We start from the raw sequence: 18,100 nt of genomic DNA, 5'->3' as shown, positions 1-18,100 counted from the left end.
GGCTGGCTCCGATCTGGGTGGCTCAGATGCTGGGGCTGCTGACCTCAGGAGGTGAAACTAGGGGTGATGTCCACCTCAGATGACTTCTTGGCAGTAAGGACATGAGCACCGTCAAAGGACAGCTTCCTCTGTAGACGTATGTCTAGGACACTTGAAAACGAACCCAATGTTCATCTCAAGGGAAAACTCAATGCCTCCCTGAAAGCAAGATGTTCTTTGTGCTATCTGCTCTCAGTTGTATGTGTCATTTCTTTATTTTCTCTGTCACCGCAAAATACTTACACAATGGCTCTTGACTTTCACATGAACAATTATAGATCTCTCTAGTTGGGCTCTTTTGCTTAAAGTGGCTTCAGGAAAATGAGACATTGTCTGTTCTTTGAAATCATCTTCACTCAGTTCCCCTTTCAACACTAAGAGCATAGTTCAGAGGAACCCATCTGCCAGAGGGAAATGGGAACATTAAGTTCAGGCTAATTCTGTATTAAAAGAGATTTGCATAAGTTATTTCAAGTTTCTCAGTTGGTTTAGTTTGTATCCAAGCTTTCCTAAGAACTTTTTACTTATACTTCTGAGTTTTAGTAGGGTAAAGGCAAGAGTCCTCCCATTCATTCATCCATTCATTTGTTTGTTTATTCAATAACTGTAAGGAATAAGGTTTTTCCTCCCACTGCTGGTCTTGTCCCACCACCACGCCAGCCCCAATGAACACACAGAGACTCTGTATTTGATATAATGCTGTTGGCCAGGTACTAGTTTCTTATTGGCTAGCTCTGTCTTAATTTTTTTTATTAACTCATTTCTGTTAATCTATGTATTTCCACGTGGTCTCATCTTACCAGAGAGACAGCTGGCGTCTGGTCTCTCCAGACTCTCCATCTTGATTCCTCCTTACTACTTCCTCTTTCCTCCTTGTCTCCTAGTCCCGCCTATCTTGTTTTCCTATTGGCCAACAGTGCTTTATTCATTAACCAGTATGAGAAACATATTTACAGAATGACATCGCCCATCAAATAACCATTATTTATTCAACACATATTTAAGAAACAAATATTATACAGTATCCTGAACATAAAAGGAGCCTAGATAAAAGACTCATGGGCTCCACTTGAACATTCAATCCAATCTAATGCAACAAGCTCTGCTGCAATGGAGGGGTGCACTGGGGAGCCCAGAGTAGAAGCTTGGTTTGGAAAATCAGAGTAGAGTTCATAGAGAAGCATTCAACCCAGGATTTAAGATATAAATCCCCAAATGTCCAGTTGTCCTATGTCCAGTAGGCCCTGAGCAGGAAAAGGATAGGGAGACATATAGTAGATATAAAGAGAGAAGACAAGGTAAAGAGTATGGGACAGGGATGCCTTTGCCATGCATGCAATAGTATTTGGGCTGTTACCAAATTCCTTAAGAGCCAGTTGGTCACACCTATTGCTCTATACTCACTTTTTGGACTGAAAAAGACCAAGAGAGTTTTCACACCAGGAAAGGTATTAGAATAAGTCCTTGGAGCTACAGAAGCAGTCTCCCAGGAAAGGCTAGCTCCCCACCCCTGTAGCTACTTGTTCTGTCTGACATAATATCTCTTAAATTCTGTCTACGAGATGACACAGTGCGAGCTTCAGGGGGAAAGACCCACGGCCACAGGTCACTTTCCTTAAGCAAGGGCTCTCGGACTTTCATTTCTTATTGTGTCTTGTGACCTTTCCCAAGGGTCATTGCAAATGCTAGAGCAGAAGAGCTGGCCTGGAGATATGCTGTCTAGGCCCTCCGTCCCACCCACACTCAGCTAATGAAGAATATCAGCAGGAGGAGAGTAATATTCTATTAGTTTTCTGTGTCCCTTATTCATAGCCATTACCCCAATCCATTTTAGACACAGATGTACTCTATGCACGGTCAGCATGCTCCCTGGTGTAGGAGGGAGGGAGTATCTGGGACTGACTGGTCAGAGGATTCTGGTGAGTCTGGGAGCATCATCTCACCAGGTTCTTTCTATCCCAGCAATCAGGCCTGAGCTCCCCAGGTGCAACCCAAGTGCCCTCACTCCAGCTATTGAGGCTGTAAAGAAGGCAAAGGTTCACCTCTCTGGTTTCTAGCCCCGTGACTGTGCTGGTTAGTGATTTGTTCCACCAAAGGCATCAGTGTGTTCCTAATGGTGGCTAAGCAGGTTGCTTTGCTCATAAAACAGGAACTGACAGGTAGGCAGTTCTGATTGGCTTGGAGACCTTCTAAGCCCAGAGCTACAGACTATGTTCCTGAGCTCTGTGTTCCTGCCTCTAGTTGGTTGCCTTGACTGAAAAGGTCAAAGGTGAAGTTAGAGGAAGGAGGAGGAGGCCTTGTAAACCTGTGACCACCAGAAATAATCTTTTTCCAAACACCCCACTTTGAATTTGTTATTTTTACACCCTGTTGGCCAGAGGTAGGTTAAAATGAAGGGCAAGGACAAATGGATAGATAGATAGATAGATAATAGATAATAGATAGATAAATAATAGATCGATAATAGATGATAGATAGATAGATAGATAGATAGATAGATAGATAGATAGATCCTAGAAAAAAGTGGGATCTGAAAATCCTAGAAAAGATGGGGGCTGCAAACCCGAATGACTTTAGTGTAAGGCAGCCATCTGTCATGCCGACCCCATGTCCCAAGACAAGACAGCCCCTGCCTGCTTCTTTGTCAGGAGTTCTTGCCTTGGAAATGTTGGGGGTATTAATACCTCAAACCGGTCTGCAGCCCGGGCTGAGGCAGGAGTCTCAGAAATCTTTGGCCTCCTCTGCTGTCTAAAATTCTCCCGGCCTCTGGTCCTCCGGGTTCCTTCACGCTGACTGCTTGGACTTAGAGTTTTCATCAGTTTAGATCCTTATTCAGACTTTTCTCTGCTCCTCCCCGTCAGGCCGCTCACCCAGCTCCTCCTGTGTGGGGTCTCCTTTCCCTGCTGCAAGGTCTCCTTCATTCCAGTAAAGTCTCCGCAGTGACTGGTTTTCCAATGCCTTCATTGATTCCTCCATCCTCCCTGTTTTTCATCCCTAAGAGGCCCGCAGGGGTCCTTTCTGACCTCTCCCATGTCTCTGGCATTTTAGGATGTGAAGCAGAGTCCGTGGGCATTTCAGGTGCTGGCATAAATCTCAGTTCATTCCGTTTTCTCTTCATCATGGAGTGTGTCCTCTAGGACGGTTGGTCATTTAGATGGGAAGCCAGACGTCGTGACTTTTCCTTATCCGACGCTCAGTAGTTTGTGTTTCCATAAATGTTCCGACCTTTGTTTGGGAATGCAGCTATGTTCCACAGGGATAATTTTAGGGTTTTGTGTATTGATCTTTGAAATTTCCTGAGGAAGACGAAAGTGTCTGCAATTTTAGGGCCTGCCCCAGAGTCTGGGATATCTGGTCTCCACACTGCCCCATGGGAGCCCGAACTTCTCCTTCGTGTCCTCTGGTCCTGTGATTCTTCCCCAGCTACGGATTTGTCCTCACAGGGAGTTCAGTGCTCCAGAGAGTCCAGTCCAGCTCGGTGGGCTGGGGGTGGGGGGAGGTAAAGAAACACACACACACAGAGACAGAGACAGAGAGACACAGAGAGACACAGAGAGAGAAGGGTGGGAGAAAGGTGCTGTCTACGTCCAGAGCCGACTTTCTGGCCTTAGCTAATCTCTCAGGTAAACCCCACAGACACACCCAGAAACTCTACCAATCTCCTTGTCAGCCCTTTGTTCAATCAAGTTGACAGTCAAGATTAACATCTTGTGGAACTTTTAATGAACTAGACTTGAGCAATCACTTGACTCTGTTGTCTGTTTAGTTCTCCAGGAGTCCTGGCCGCGGTTATATTTATCGAGTGGCATGGAAACGATTTATATTTAGGTTGGGTGATAAGGGCTCATCACTGATACTCCATCTTTCCTCGAAGCAGAAGGCGGGCGCCACTACTCTGTGATGGATGTATCAGCTCAGGGCCCATCACTGAGCTACTTACAATCCATGGTAAAGAGAAACAAATTCTCTAGTCTTCTTTTAAAAAATAGCTACTTCCTGTGAAGGCTCCCCCCTTCCTTTTAATTAAATAACTTACATTTACATAATACTGCTACAATTAAAGTTTTTTTTTTCTGCCTACACAAGATTATTACTTAAGTAGGAGAGATTTTTTTCCCCCCTATCTCCAGTGAGTAGTGAGCAGGGGGGGATTATCTCATCTTTGTTACTCTGAGAAATTTCTCGGATTCATATGTGAACTGGTTCAGGAAGGCATTGGAAAACTGTGTGGGCAGAAAATATCTATAGCCCTCCCGTATCTTCCCAGTGTTAGCTCTGTGCGCAGTCCTGGGAAACGCTGGGCAGATGAATGGTTGGATTAACTTGAGACGGTGTTTCATATACACTTCTTAACTGTGCTTCCTCAAGACCTGCTCTGTCCCCTAAAGACACTCTCCTTGGGAGAGGATGCATGGATGATTCAACCTGATACTAAGCAGCTAGGCACAAGCTGGAGAGAGTAAATTGAATTCTGGAGAGGTGAGGGAGGAGATCTATAAAGTTCTGTGGGGAAATAAATTGGATTTGGCCTAAGTCGTAAAGGGAGAAAAGCATCAGGTAGGGTGTTAGTAACTTTAACAGCTATTTCCTATGACTGGAACTATGGTCCAGACCTAATTACAAAGGCTTCTTGTATGCAGACACATTCTGATGTTACACTCTGAGATTCTCCCAGTGCTGTGCCCATACCAGATTCTTGCTGCTCCACTAAAAGGAGCTTTTGGCAAAGAATGTTCAGCACCTTCCTTTCAAAGCAAGGATGCTGCCCCTGCACTGTTTACACGGCTATGCAGAAGCTGCAGAGTCCCACCCTGCTGAGTTGAGCCCCATGTTCTCACAATGCTCCTGAACATCTGTCTTCAAGTGGTCATTTCAAGCCTGAGCTTGTTCTGTCTGCCCACCTGACTGTGAGGTCCCCAGAGACTGTGAGATTCCCCAGAGACTGTGAGATTCCCCAGAGACTGTGAGATTCCCCAGAGACTATGAGATTCCCCAGAGACTGTGAGATTCCCCAGAGACTGTGAGATTCCCCAGAGACTGAGATTCCCCAGAGACCGTGAGATTCCCCAGAGACTGAGATTCCCCAGAGACTGAGAGATTGCCAGAGACGGTGAGATCACCAGAGACTGAGATTCCCCAGAGACTGAGAGATTCCCCAGAGATGGTGAGATCACCAGAAACTGAGAGATTCCCCAGAGACTCTGAGATTCCCCAGAGACTGAGAGATTCCCCAGAGACCATGAGATCACCAGAGACTGTGAGATCTCCATCAGTCATCACAACAACCAATCCTAGCACTGGATGCAGGTGATGATGTCAAAGCACGGCACTTACCCTCCGCTGTGTATCCTTTGGTGACCATGGCTTAGTACGGGCTTGTGTGGCGTCTGAGGCGTTTCACTTTCCAGACAAAGTGGCATGTATATTGGGGTCCAGGAAAGTATTTATCGGAGGCTGTGGGGCAGCAGTCAGTGAAGGGCTTGTCGGGCAGGCATAAAGAGCAGAGTCAGATTCTGTGCTTATAGACCAGAAAGGGGGAAGGGGCCAGGCATGGTTTATAACCTCATACGGGGAAGCTGGTCACCCCTGGCCAGCCAATCAGTGAGGCCCAGGCCAGCGAGACCTTGATTCAAACAACAGTAGCAAGAAAAGGTAGGACACTCAGAACTGTCCTCTGGTCTCCACTTGGATGAGCACATGAAGACATAGAAGCACTCACACACAGACACACACATGTACATACATACCCGGGGGGGGGGTTAAAGAATTATCAAACCAAATGCCTTCTGAGCTCTGATGGAAAAGCCCCTCTCTCAAAGGGCCTTACCTGCTCTTGACCACTAACACACTTCCAAACTCGACTGCATCGACTGCATTGCTGAATGCCTGGGAGTTTGTTTCTTTGTTAATTTTGAAAACTCCTTCCTGGACATCCATACTTTGATTTAAACTGCAACTGTGTGGTTGCTCTTAATGGTCAAGCCTCAGAAACTGGCCGGCGGGCCTGAAGTACAAGGCCTGCCTGAGCTACAGGGGGAGTTCAAGTCCAGCTGCGCAACTTAATGAGAGCCTGACTCAAAATAAAAAAACTTTGAAAAGCCTCAAGGACCGTGCCCTTTGTGGAGTAGCAGCCTAGCGTGCACAAAGGCGTAGACTCAACAACCTGTACCTCAATGGGCGGGGAAAGGCCACAAGCTGTTAAAAATCCTCTCAAATGTGATCTTTTATTTTCCTGGTGGTGGTGGCATTATAGTCAAAACGCGGTGTTCGGACTTCCAGTGAGAAAGACTTTGGAGTCTACCCACTTCCATTCAACCGCTTGCTCTCTCTACCATCAGAGCCCAGATTCTGTGAGCAGTGCTATTTATTTTCCAGTGAGCCCCCAAATCTATCTGTGGTCAGTTTATGAATGAAGATTATTCGAGGATACCCCACCCCCAACCCCAGTCCTCTATAAGGCGAGCTGGGCTCCTTCTCTAGGTAGGTATTGTCCTAGACCCCCCCCCCACTCCCCGGGGTGTGTTGAGACAGGCATAAACTGCAGGCTGAGAAGGATGCCTAGCTCAGGATAGAGAGGGCTAAAGCCACTGTGGCCTGAGCTGCCCGCCCAGCGGTCTAGGCAGACCCCTGCTGGCCGCCTCTGTCTCTGCAGGGTTGTGGGTGACTGGTGGGGCCTTGCAAGCAAGCAAGAAAAGGCTTGTGTAGAGTGAAACAGCTTGTCAAGGTATCCTTGTGGGTGTCTGCATTGAAGTGTCACAGTACGAAGGCTTTTTATTAGCAGTTATTTTAGAAGCCGAACACCCAAACGGAACACTTTCTTCCCTACATGGCACTTCCAGGCTGGTTGCCGCCCTCAGCACCCTACGGCAGCACCAGCCTTCTCATAAGGGGGTGGAAAGTATGACGCTGGATCCTTTGACGGTGGAGCCTGGCGATGTGGCCCACGCCCGGAGCCCTGGAGATAATTTGGTTCATTCACACGTTGCCGATGATGGGATGAAGCCGCGGGTGCTGCGGAGGATGGGGGCCTCGTGCGTTGCCTTTGCGCACAGCCCGGAACCTTCCTGTTTTGAATGGGTTTGAGGGCAATAGGTGCCCTGTGTGAAGGGCAAAGAGAAACCCGGGGCAGTGAAGCCTGGTTTCCGTGAGTGTGCCTTCAGCTGGTGCCTAAACAGCTCCTTGATGCTAAGGGCTCTCTTCCAGCAAATAGCAGGTTTCCGCTGGCAACCTTAGCAGGCTTCAGCTGTGCCCTGGGAAGACTCCTTTCAGCGCCTTCGGGAGTCGATTCTGGATTTTTGGAAGGAAGGGTTTTCATTCCACCTTAATATCTCAGCCCGCTATGGAGCCGCCTCAGCCACCTGTTCTTGTTTTGATTTTTGAGACAGAGCCTGGCCACATATCTCAAGCTGGCTTTCAATCCTTCACGCTCTTGCCTCAGCATCTGAGGGCTGGAATTGCAGATGTGTAGCCCGCCCTGCTCCCCCCCCCCCCGCCCCTACCCCCATGTTCTGAGGATGCAGATAAAGACGATAATATTCAGAGATGTGAAGTCACCTCCTCAAGTGTCCTGGCATCTGAACCCCTGTTTGCATTGTTGAGGTTACCCCGTCCCCTGCGCCCCCCGCCTCGCACACACCTCCCTGGGTCTTCCGGTCTTTTCTAAATCTAGCACGCATCGTGTGAAGGGTCGAATGTCACCCCTTTGTTCTGTATGCACAGCGTCATGCACCTTTGACCCACTGGAGCAGCTTCTCTGATGCTCACTTCCCAGATTACTAAAGGGGAAATGTCTGTTCCGCCCACTGCCTCGTGCTGCCATGAACAATGCCTGCATGTGTGTGCCCCGTTCTCGGGACTCCCGTTGCCATTGGTGAGCAGGAGGGAACATCTTCCTGCCGCATACCTTGGGGTCCAGCCTTCATGTTTAGTGTGGCTCTCTCAGATAAAGCAACGTGTGGGCTCAAAGGAGAATGAAGCATGGCTTCCGTCTTTTCAGGATGTCCATGGTTTGCCTGCCACACTCGGCTTCCCTTTGCACCTCCTGCATCTATGGTATAGTATGCCACAGTGTTTTCCAGTCACTCTCCTATAATGTCAGACAGTGAGATGGGAGAGATTTTCATCAGTGTTAAAAGACTGGTCCAGACGCCTGCCTGCCCGCCCGCCCGGCCATGTGTCTGTCTCTTCTACTATTCTCTTTCTGGCAACCTCAGCCAACACCATTGCAAACACATTTTTAAAAACTTATTTTTAAGTTTTATTAGTGTTAGTATTGGTGTATTAGTGTTTGCCTGCCTGCATGTATGTACACCACTTGCATGCACTGCCCATGGAGGCCAGAAGGAGGCTTCAGATCCCCTGGAACTGGAGTTACAACAGTTGTAAACCACCCCATGGGTGCTAGAAACTGAACCCCGGTCCTTTGTAAGAGCAAGGCGTGCTCTTAGCGACTGAACCATCTCACCATCCCAAACTGAAAGAACATTTTTACCATTCTGTGATCTGCTGCCTCCTCCTCTTTGAGGTTGGCCTAGAACCCCTATCACTTACTAACCTTTGTCCGCCACCATGAGGCATAGCAATCTGTCTGAGTATGAAGCTCACATAACAAAAGGAAGGCATCACAGGATAAGCCATGCATGTAGCAGAACATGCTACATTCGGTTAACAAAAGACGAGGCTCAAGTCTTCAGCATTTTGGAAATGACTGGAAACTCCTCCTCCCATGTCACATGAAAATTATTAAAAAAAAATAGATGAGATTACAAAATAATACCATTAAATGGTAGCAGAGTTATAGGTCTTAAATTGTGACCTGTGGTATTACGGAAGCATTAGATGGGATCTGGGGGTGGGCATAAAGTGATGAACATAAAAAACGCTTTGGAATATCTGCAGCAGCAATGATGTGACACTGATTCATATGGATATTACCTATCTTTGAAGATTCTGCTGCCGCTAGTGTTAACAGCTGGGGGAAATGCTGAGCTTAGAGACGAATCGAGCATGTGTGGCCCAGGCTTATGGAACCCTGGGAATCAAATCCACAGAATTAGGGTCTGCACACTATAGGCTCCATAGCCCTGTGCTTGTACCTTGTACAACGATACTCATTATGCAGCCAGGCGCCTTGAATTTCTACCATCTGGGAGCATTCCATCAGCACCAGATACAGGACAGTAGCCAGCCAGTGTGAACCCTGCAGTTTGACTCTCGGAGGTCAAGTTGCACCCTTACTTCCCATCAATCAAACCAGACTGAGTGCCAGTCCCGAAGCTCTCAAGACCTAACCTCTTCACTGTTTGCATTTTAGTAACAGTAGTGTTTTCACGAAGAGACACGAGGATCCCTGTAGTTCAGCCAGTGCCTGTCTCGACATGGGCATTTAACGTGTCAGCTCCCATTGCTGTAACCGCATGTGATCACAGGAGAAGTTATCTCATAAGTCCATACCGTAAGGTGGTACTGACACTGGGCAGGCTGGTGTTCAACAAGGCCTGCACAGGCTGGAGCTTCAATGGCTAGGTTCAGCCCATGTTTCTCAGCCTCGCGATGGTACTACAAGGGCCCTTGCCAGGAGCCTGGTTAGAATTAACCTGCCCCTTAGCATCTTTCCCATAGGGTCATCTATAAGGATCCAGGTGACTCTGTCATGGCTTCATTTTACTGAGCCCCTGGGTCATTGCTACTCCCTTTAGCTGCTCTCAGACATCCACACACAGTTTGTGTTGGAGTCCAGCCTGGAACAAGGGTCAAGTTTAGTTGTGGGAACACAGTTTTGTGTGTGTGTGTGTGTGTGTGTACATATATGTATACATATGAAATTGTACTAATCCTTGCCTACCTTCTCCATCACTCCACTCCATCTGCTCCCTTGCTCCTGTGAGAACCCTAAGCTCACAGTGGTCAGGGGTAAAGGCTGGGCTGCCATCTAGTTATGACTATAGGTGTAAACATGGGCCTTTCCATTCATAGAGAACTTCCCTTTGTCCCATCTTTCCTGGCCCTGCTGCACATTCTGGATAGAACGGAGAAAACTGTTTAAACTTATTCAACAAACTCCACTCAGCTTTAAGCTCAGAGTGGAAGAGGTGGGCAGAAGGCATCGTAGCCTTGTAGAGTCGGGCACTGGACATACAGCCCACAGATGCACACCAGATAGGGCAGTAAGTGGTGGGGCTGTGAGACCCTGTCAGGGGGAGTCTGACCCGGTGGGGTGCTGGGCAGCCTACAGTGAGCATCCGCCTCCGAGAGGAGACTCACAGGTTGGAGAAAGTCAAAGGACGGCAAGCGTTCCCTCCAGACAGAGGAAACAGGGAAGGGCAGTGGGCGAACATTGTGGGACAAAGCATGCTCTCACGCTTTTCCTCGTCAGAAAAGCACTGCAATCTCCCTAAGAGCTGAGAGAGAGATGCGGGCCCCCACGCTCTTCAGGAATACAGAGGCCATGAGCAGATTGCCAAGGAGTTTTTGCAGACTTGAGAAAGGAGGGTGACAGGGACAGACATGTCAGCAGTGGAGACAGGGCAGAGCAAACAGACTTGGGGAGGTAAAGCCACGGGATCCTGAAGATATCCTGGGTATGGAAATCGCAAACAGAGGAAGACTTGGAAAGCCTGGAACAGATCTGGCCATTTAACCGGGCTGTGGCGTACACTCTGTGGCCTGGTTTTGAGACGGCGGAGAGGAGAGTAGACATTCATTTGGGTACATGTTAAATTTAAGGAGATTTTTTTTTTAAGCCATCTGCACTTTCAAAGGTGTATTTAACAAGCAAGGAAATGCTCCTCTGAGGAGCATGACCAACAAGGCTGGGGCCAGCATGGGCAGGAGGGTTGAGCAGAATGCGGTATGGGTTACAAGAAGAGCCAGCATGTGAGTGCATGGCTGTCTCCAATCGCGGATAAATAAGGATCGGGATAAACAAATAGGCCGAATAGATGTTTATTCAGGGAGAAATAACTTACAACCTAGACAGATGAACACCAGGAAATTCTGCCCGATCCTCTCCTGTCCGAGTCATGCCAGCAAGAGAGCTTTTTCCGGCTCCCTCTCCGACCTCCTTCCACAGGTCACCTCTGCCCATGGCTCCACCCCCCAATGGGCGTGGTCAGTGCCACAGAAGGACTATCTCACTACAGTTCCCCTTTTAGTCTAAAGAAAGATTTAGGCTTAATACAAAACTATATACAAAACAGTGAATAACAAGTGTGCTCTAAGAAAAGGAAAATCGAGAACAAAATGACCTACATGTCTAGTCCTAGGGTGAAGGCATATGGAGTTTACAATAGAGTTGTCCTAAGCTGGAAAACGTAAGTCTAGTACCAAATATATCTAACTAGGAAGAGAGAATAATAGTTGTGATAGTTTAATCTTCAACCTCATCAAGACCTGAGAAGGAAAATAACAATACTAGAGTAGACAGGAAGTGCGGATGGACAACTTCCAAAAGGTGCAGCAAGGACAGAAACAGCAAGCCACCTGAATAGTCACCCTAGGTCTCACAGCAACGTTGGTACACCCAGATTTGGCTAAGGCCAAGAGAACTTGACAGACCACAACAACAGCAGGGAGGTAGAAAGGCTGTCTTACCCTGACTTGGCAAGGTCCAGCAGTCTTCTATATTTGTCTCCTGCAAGCACATAGGACTGCATGTCCAAATCAGTGGTCAAGGTGGGGGCAATTCTTTGCCCAACAGGCCATAAGCTGAGGCGAGAATGAACTCCAGCAGGAGCAACAACAGTGTCCAACATATTTTCAGGAAAGTGCACGGTGCTGTCAGGAGCAACAGTGTCTCATATCAATGGAGTACTAATATTAAAACATTTAAATGCCATGTTCTGCATGTCTATGAAGTGATTGAAGATTAAGCATCTATATCTGACTAATCTCATAGGTACAGGAAATATGAGTGAAGATAATCTGTAATACTCAGGCACTTAGCTAAAAAGTCTGATTAAAACTTCCCTGAGTAAAGCAGGAATAAATACTTAAACAATATAACTATATACATATACATACATGTAAATCCCTAAAATAGAGGTAGAGTATAAGTGTCAAGACAAGAGGTAGAACTATAAAGGGCAGCAAAATAAATATCCCAAATTGTATCAATATACAAAATGTCTTGAATACAAGAAAAGTATACATACATAGAATATGGTAAAAAATAATGTGCATAAAACATTGTAAGTGGAAAGATTTAACACAATATAACAAAATATAAACTTAATTTTACATTGCTTACCACATAAGAATACATAACAATGTAAGCTGTAAAATACTATCTCATTCTTACTCAAATTCTCAAGAAAATAGGTTAATCTACCTATATCCCATCTAAACCATACCTTTCCCAACCATTCCCTATTTCTGTCTAAAAGATAAACCCGAGTGTAAGCATCACCCAATCCTAAATAACTAAAACCAACCCAAAGACGATGACTATTATCCCAAAATTCCAAGGGTAGGGAAAGGGGGCATTGTTATCTTAAGGTTACTTCCTGCTGAAATGGGACGATGGTTGCTCCAATGGATCCTGTAGGAAGAAAATTTTTAGCAACCAAATTTCTCAACAGAACTGGCTGTGACATATGTAGCTAGTCACTGTGTGGCAGAAAATTCTTGACTGTAGTTCTATTTGAAACTCTGGCCAGGGTGTAATAAAAAGGTGCACCATTACAGCTAGCTAGTCATGAGTTGTCTCGAGCAAAACAGTCTCAAACCGGTTTTAGGGTGATGTATCCCACTTCTGACACCAGATATCACGGTTAAATAAGGATCAGGATAAACAAATAGGCCGAATAGATGTTTATTCAGGGAGAAATAACTTACAACCTAGACAGATGAACACCAGGAAATTCAACCCGATCCTCTCCTGTACGAGTCACGCCAGAAAGAGAGCTTTTTCCGGCTCTCTCTCCGACTTCCTTCCACAGGTCACTTCCGCCCATGGCTCCACCCCCAATGGGCGTGGTCAGTGCCACAGAAGGACTATCTCACTACAGGCTCCGGCCACACGGAGGGCTGAGCTTGCTCCAGCCGCTGCCCTACACCCAGAAAAAGGGTTTGCGTGGGAGTAGGAGACCCTTGGGCTGCCTTTCCAGGGGTGGGGAGATCCCCTCCGTGGAATGGCAAGTGTGGGCTTCACAGGCTGGTCTAGAAAGGGACCCATGTTCCGTGCACTGTGACGGGGACCCAGAGGGCAGTGAAGGTCACTGCAGTAAACAGTTATTCCCACGTGTGTCATTGTCATCGCCACCGATGCAGGTACTCATGCCAAGTGCACTCTACAGCGAGAACCATCAGACTCAGATGCAGGGCATAATGCCTATAGTGCAGAACTTTGATACGCTCTCATGATTCAGTTTTATAATGTATACCTTACCGATGTGAGTTTTTTTTTTAAACAAATTTAATGTTGTTACAACGTGCTTTTACTTTCTTTAGTTTGGGGCATCATATGTAACTTAGACTTTTAAACTTCCATAACTACACAGTTCTGTGAGTTTTATTCTGATAATTAAAATTAGCTACTACATTCTCATTTCTATAAACTTACTTTAGCCCAAACAGAAGGGTGAGGGCAGATTCTGGTCGCACAAGGAAGTCTGATAGACTCTGGGCCAGGGATGCACACTGCTTTGCTTATTTCAGACTTGTGGAACTCCATCAGAGCCTCAACAGCGATGGCTTTGTGTGCCTGGCTGCTCTGAATAGTGTTAGCATCTCATTAGTTCATGGCATCAGTGCCTGAGTAGTTCAAGGGCCACGCCCAGCGGTGTCCCTGTGTCCTGGAAAAGAGAATGTGCCAGTGTTGACGGCTTTGAACTACAAGTCGCTTACTGAGAACCATGAAATGCAAAGGAGAGAAGATACCCTGTGAATCAGCATCCCACCAGATGATGCTTCCCCTTCTCCAGTCGTAGGGAAACTCATGGCGTAAGCACAGAGGCAGCATCACCCCAGGGCACATCTGACCATGGCAATCTTTCCTTCTTGCCCGCTTGGTCCTGGGTGACTGCATGTCCTCTAATTCTCCTTCAGAATTGCACAAGAGCCAAGCGGGAATGCGCCATTGTTATAGGTAGCTCTGAAATGTCCTCTACAGGCACAACAATTCTGAATGAACGCTTGGTTCCCAGCTTATGACACTATTTTGATGGCAAAGTAGGTCCCTCCGTGTAGGCTTCCAGTCCCAGCTACCACTTTCACAAACCGCTGTGTGCATACGAGCACCCACCGCCGCGAATGCCCGCTCTACACCTTCCTCACCTTGATGCACCAAGACCCTTTGAAATATTAATAAACCAAAATTAAGCCTGCCTTTCACTGAGTAGCATCTACTGGGCATGTTGTGGCAGCAACACCAAAAAAAAAAAAAAAAAAACAAACAAAAAAAAAAATGAATGCAGGTGGTCTATGTCAATCCTGACATTACGTTCCAGGTTTCCCATTCCCAAATGCATGCACCACCAAACCCTTCCAAATAAGAAACAAAACAGGCTTGCTAACAAGAAGGGCCTTCCCGTCATCAGTATGACTGGTCCCCTGTGGTAAAGTGAGCTCCACGTGTAGTATATTGTGACCTCTGAGCATCATTGCCACCCTGCTGACCTGGGAAAAGAGAGGGGAAAGTATTTGCTGGACCCATCCTTCAGCTTTACAACTCCAAGCTAATTTTCAGTTTCACTAATCAAATGCAAAAATAAAACCCTTTCTTCACAGAAAAGGCTTGAGACCAATTCTTAGAGAATTCACAAAGCGAGTCCAGAGGTGGGTGGAGAGGGATGGGGACAGGAAGAGAGGGGGAGGACAGAACGGGAAAGAGGAAGAGAGAGGAAGCAAAGCTCCAATTCTGTGGTCTTCAGAAGGTGAGGGCCTGCTTACTAATATTTTTAAATATTCATTCCTTTATCTCCTGTGCATGACCAAGCCCCATGAATGATGCAGAGTTTTTCTTCCAGATCCATTTTGTCCCCAGACACACACATAAGAGGATTAGACGGTGTAATCTTCCATCTTTTCCTAAAAAAAAATTCATCTAGTCATGAGCCAGACATTCAGAAAATACTTCGTTTTAGATGTCCATGCACACGGAAGACCAGGAAATGATGAAGGAACGACAAATCACACCTCTTTCACGACAACCACATCTGCTATCAATGCAGATCAAAATTACCTGTGCTCGGCAGGGCCCCTGCCATGATGGACAGCCTAGTGTGAAAGGTGATGGACTAAACAGAGAACACAGTTCTGACACACAATAGATTCAAGGGTGTGTGTCTTCTTGTTACTTGGCCAGCACTAGTATAATTTATAAATGTCTCAGTCCTTAGAGACTGTAATTTACAGCAACCCAATGTCTAGTCCACTTAAAGCTCAAAAATTATCCCCTCCTCCTCCTCTCCCTCTTCCTCCACCCCATCCCAGTCCTTCCTTTTACCACTTAAAGTATTCGGGACTGCAATCTCTCTCCCCTCCACAACTCTCTCATTAAAAGTTCACACTTTGGTATAATAATAATAATAGTGTGGAAACTGAGAACGCGGAAGAGAAGGTGTTTGGGGCAGAGGTCTGTGGTTTGGGATGGTGATTTTTCACAGACACCACTTGGCTTGTCTTCCCCACTGGACTTAGAGAGCAACTTCTCTTTCCTCTGACATCCCCCCCCTCTGTAGGCCTCTGCCACATGCCCACCGGCTTTCCCTAAGCAGACTCGAGAAGCCACCAGGAGCTCGGGGGTTAAGGGCAGTGGCCTGGACATGGCCTGGGTGTGGCACGTGTCCAGAAAAGAACTGTGTGGGAAAGAAACTCTCCCTTGAATGAGACCAGGGTGTCCTGATATCCGTTCTTGGCAGTGCAGGGGTCACTCGCTGCCCCAGGCACTTGGGGAGCACCTGGGAGAGGGCGCCTGTCCCAAGTTAGAGCACACGCGCACACACATACACACACACTCACACGCACACATATCGCGGTTAAATAAGGATCAGGATAAACAAATAGGCCGAATAGATGTTTATTCAGGGAGAAATAACTTACAACCTAGACAGATGAACACCAGGAAATTCAACCCGATCCTCTCCTGTCCGAGTCACACCAGCAAGAGAGCTTTTCCTGGCTCTCCCTCCGACTTCCTTCCACAGGTCACTTCCGCCCATGGCTCCACCCCCCAATGGGCGTGGTCAGTGCCACAGAAGGACTATCTCACTACAGTTCCCCTTTTAGTCTAAAGAAAGATTTAGGCTTAATACAAAACTATATACAAAACAGTGAATAACAAGTGTGCTCTAAGAAAAGGAAAATCGAGAACAAAATGACCTACATATCTAGTCCTAGGGTGAGGGCATAATGGAGTTTACAATAGAGTTGTCCTAAGCTGGAAAACGTAAGTCTAGTACCTAATATATCTAACTAGGAAGAGAGAATAATAGTTGTGATAGTTGGATCTTCAACCTCATCAAGACCTGAGAAGGAAAATAACAATATTAGAGTAGACAGGAAGTGCGGATGGACAACTTCCAAAAGGTGCAGCAAGGACAGAAACAGCAAGCCACCTGAACAGTCACCCTAGGTCTCACAGCAATGTTGGTACACCCAGTTTTGGCTAAGGCCAAGAGAACTTGACAGACCACAACAACAGATGATGGGAGATGCCATTATGTATATATGTTTCTCATACTGGTTAATAATAAAGCACTGTTGGCCAATAGGAAAGGAAGAGAGTATGGACTAGGAGACAAGGAGGAAAGAGGAAGTAGTAAGGAGGAGCCAGGATGGAGAGCCCGGAGAGAAGAGAACCACCAAATAGCGCCTAGCTGCCAAGGCCCATCTGATCCCGGTTCTGCCTAGAAGTGTACCGCCAAATATCATCCGGCAGCAGATGATCCTTCTGATCCCTGTAGAATAGCTCTTAACAAACTATGGCAAGCGAAATTTTGTTAAAAGGAGACTTCTAGAATTGCTGGAACACAAGACTAAAGGCAGGAAAACGCGCAAGCAGGGCGGGTGCCGAGCGGCTCTGCGCGAATGTAAAGTGGCGAGTGCCTTCTCAGGTCCGCTTTAGCGGCAAAGATCTCCTTTGCAGTAAGGAAGAGGCAAATGTCCCAAAGCTGTGGTGAGTCCACCTGGTTAAACCCTGCCCATTGGGGAAGGTGGGGGAGGGGAGCGGCGTCTGCCGCCTGGGTAAAACCCAGGTCCCGTGAAAATCCTAATTCCGCTTCTGACACCAGATATCGCGGTTAAATAAGGATCAGGATAAACAAATAGGCCGAATAGATGTTTATTCAGGGAGAAATAACTTACAACCTAGACAGATGAACACCAGCAAGTTCCACCCGATCCTCTCCTGTCTGAGTCACGCCAGCAAGAGAGCTTTTCCCAGCTCTTCTTCAGACCTCCTTCCACAGGTCACGTCCGTCCATGGCTCCACCCCCCAATGGGCGTGGTCAGTGCCACAGAAGGACTATCTCACTACACACACACACACTCACAGTCACACACACACATACACACACACACTCACACACACACAAACACACACAGACACACACACTCACATACACTCACACACACACTCATACACACAGAAACACACACTCACATACACACACTCATACACACACTCACAGACACACACAGACACACTCACGTGCACACACAGACACACTCGCACGCACACACTCACACACATACTTACACACATTCACACACACTCATACACACACTCATACACACAGACACACATACACACTCATACACACAGACACACACTCACACAGACACTCACACACTCATATACACACTCACACTCACACACACTCACACACACACTCACACACTCATATACACACTCACACACATAGCACACAGGGCTGCCTGCAGAGGATGGCCACCCAGGGGGAGTTCTCAGAGGAAGGCGGGCTGCATTGAGGAGTGAGTGGTCAACCAAACGTTCCCGATTATCCTCTCCTCCTTCTTTCCCAAAATGCAAATTACCTCTGTCCTGGGAGTAAGGAAGATGGTTGCTAGGCAATTGCTTCGACACAAGCGCTCCCCCTGC

The 18,100-nt window shown here is 47.0% G+C and overlaps 1 protein-coding gene across 1 annotated transcript in view; it reads left to right on the top strand.

Moving 5' to 3' along the window:
- Ntrk2 (neurotrophic receptor tyrosine kinase 2) overlaps positions 1-18,100 on the top strand; it is a 320,583-nt gene that overhangs the window by 261,962 nt on the left and 40,521 nt on the right. The gene's annotated exons all lie outside the window — the stretch shown is intronic.

This window comes from Phodopus roborovskii, unplaced genomic scaffold, assembly GCF_943737965.1.
Source record: "Phodopus roborovskii unplaced genomic scaffold, PHOROB, whole genome shotgun sequence".
In the NCBI taxonomy this organism is placed as follows: Eukaryota; Metazoa; Chordata; class Mammalia; order Rodentia; family Cricetidae; genus Phodopus; species Phodopus roborovskii.
The sequence above is the reverse complement of the archived record's forward strand: the minus strand, read 5'-3'. Positions and strand labels throughout refer to the sequence as shown.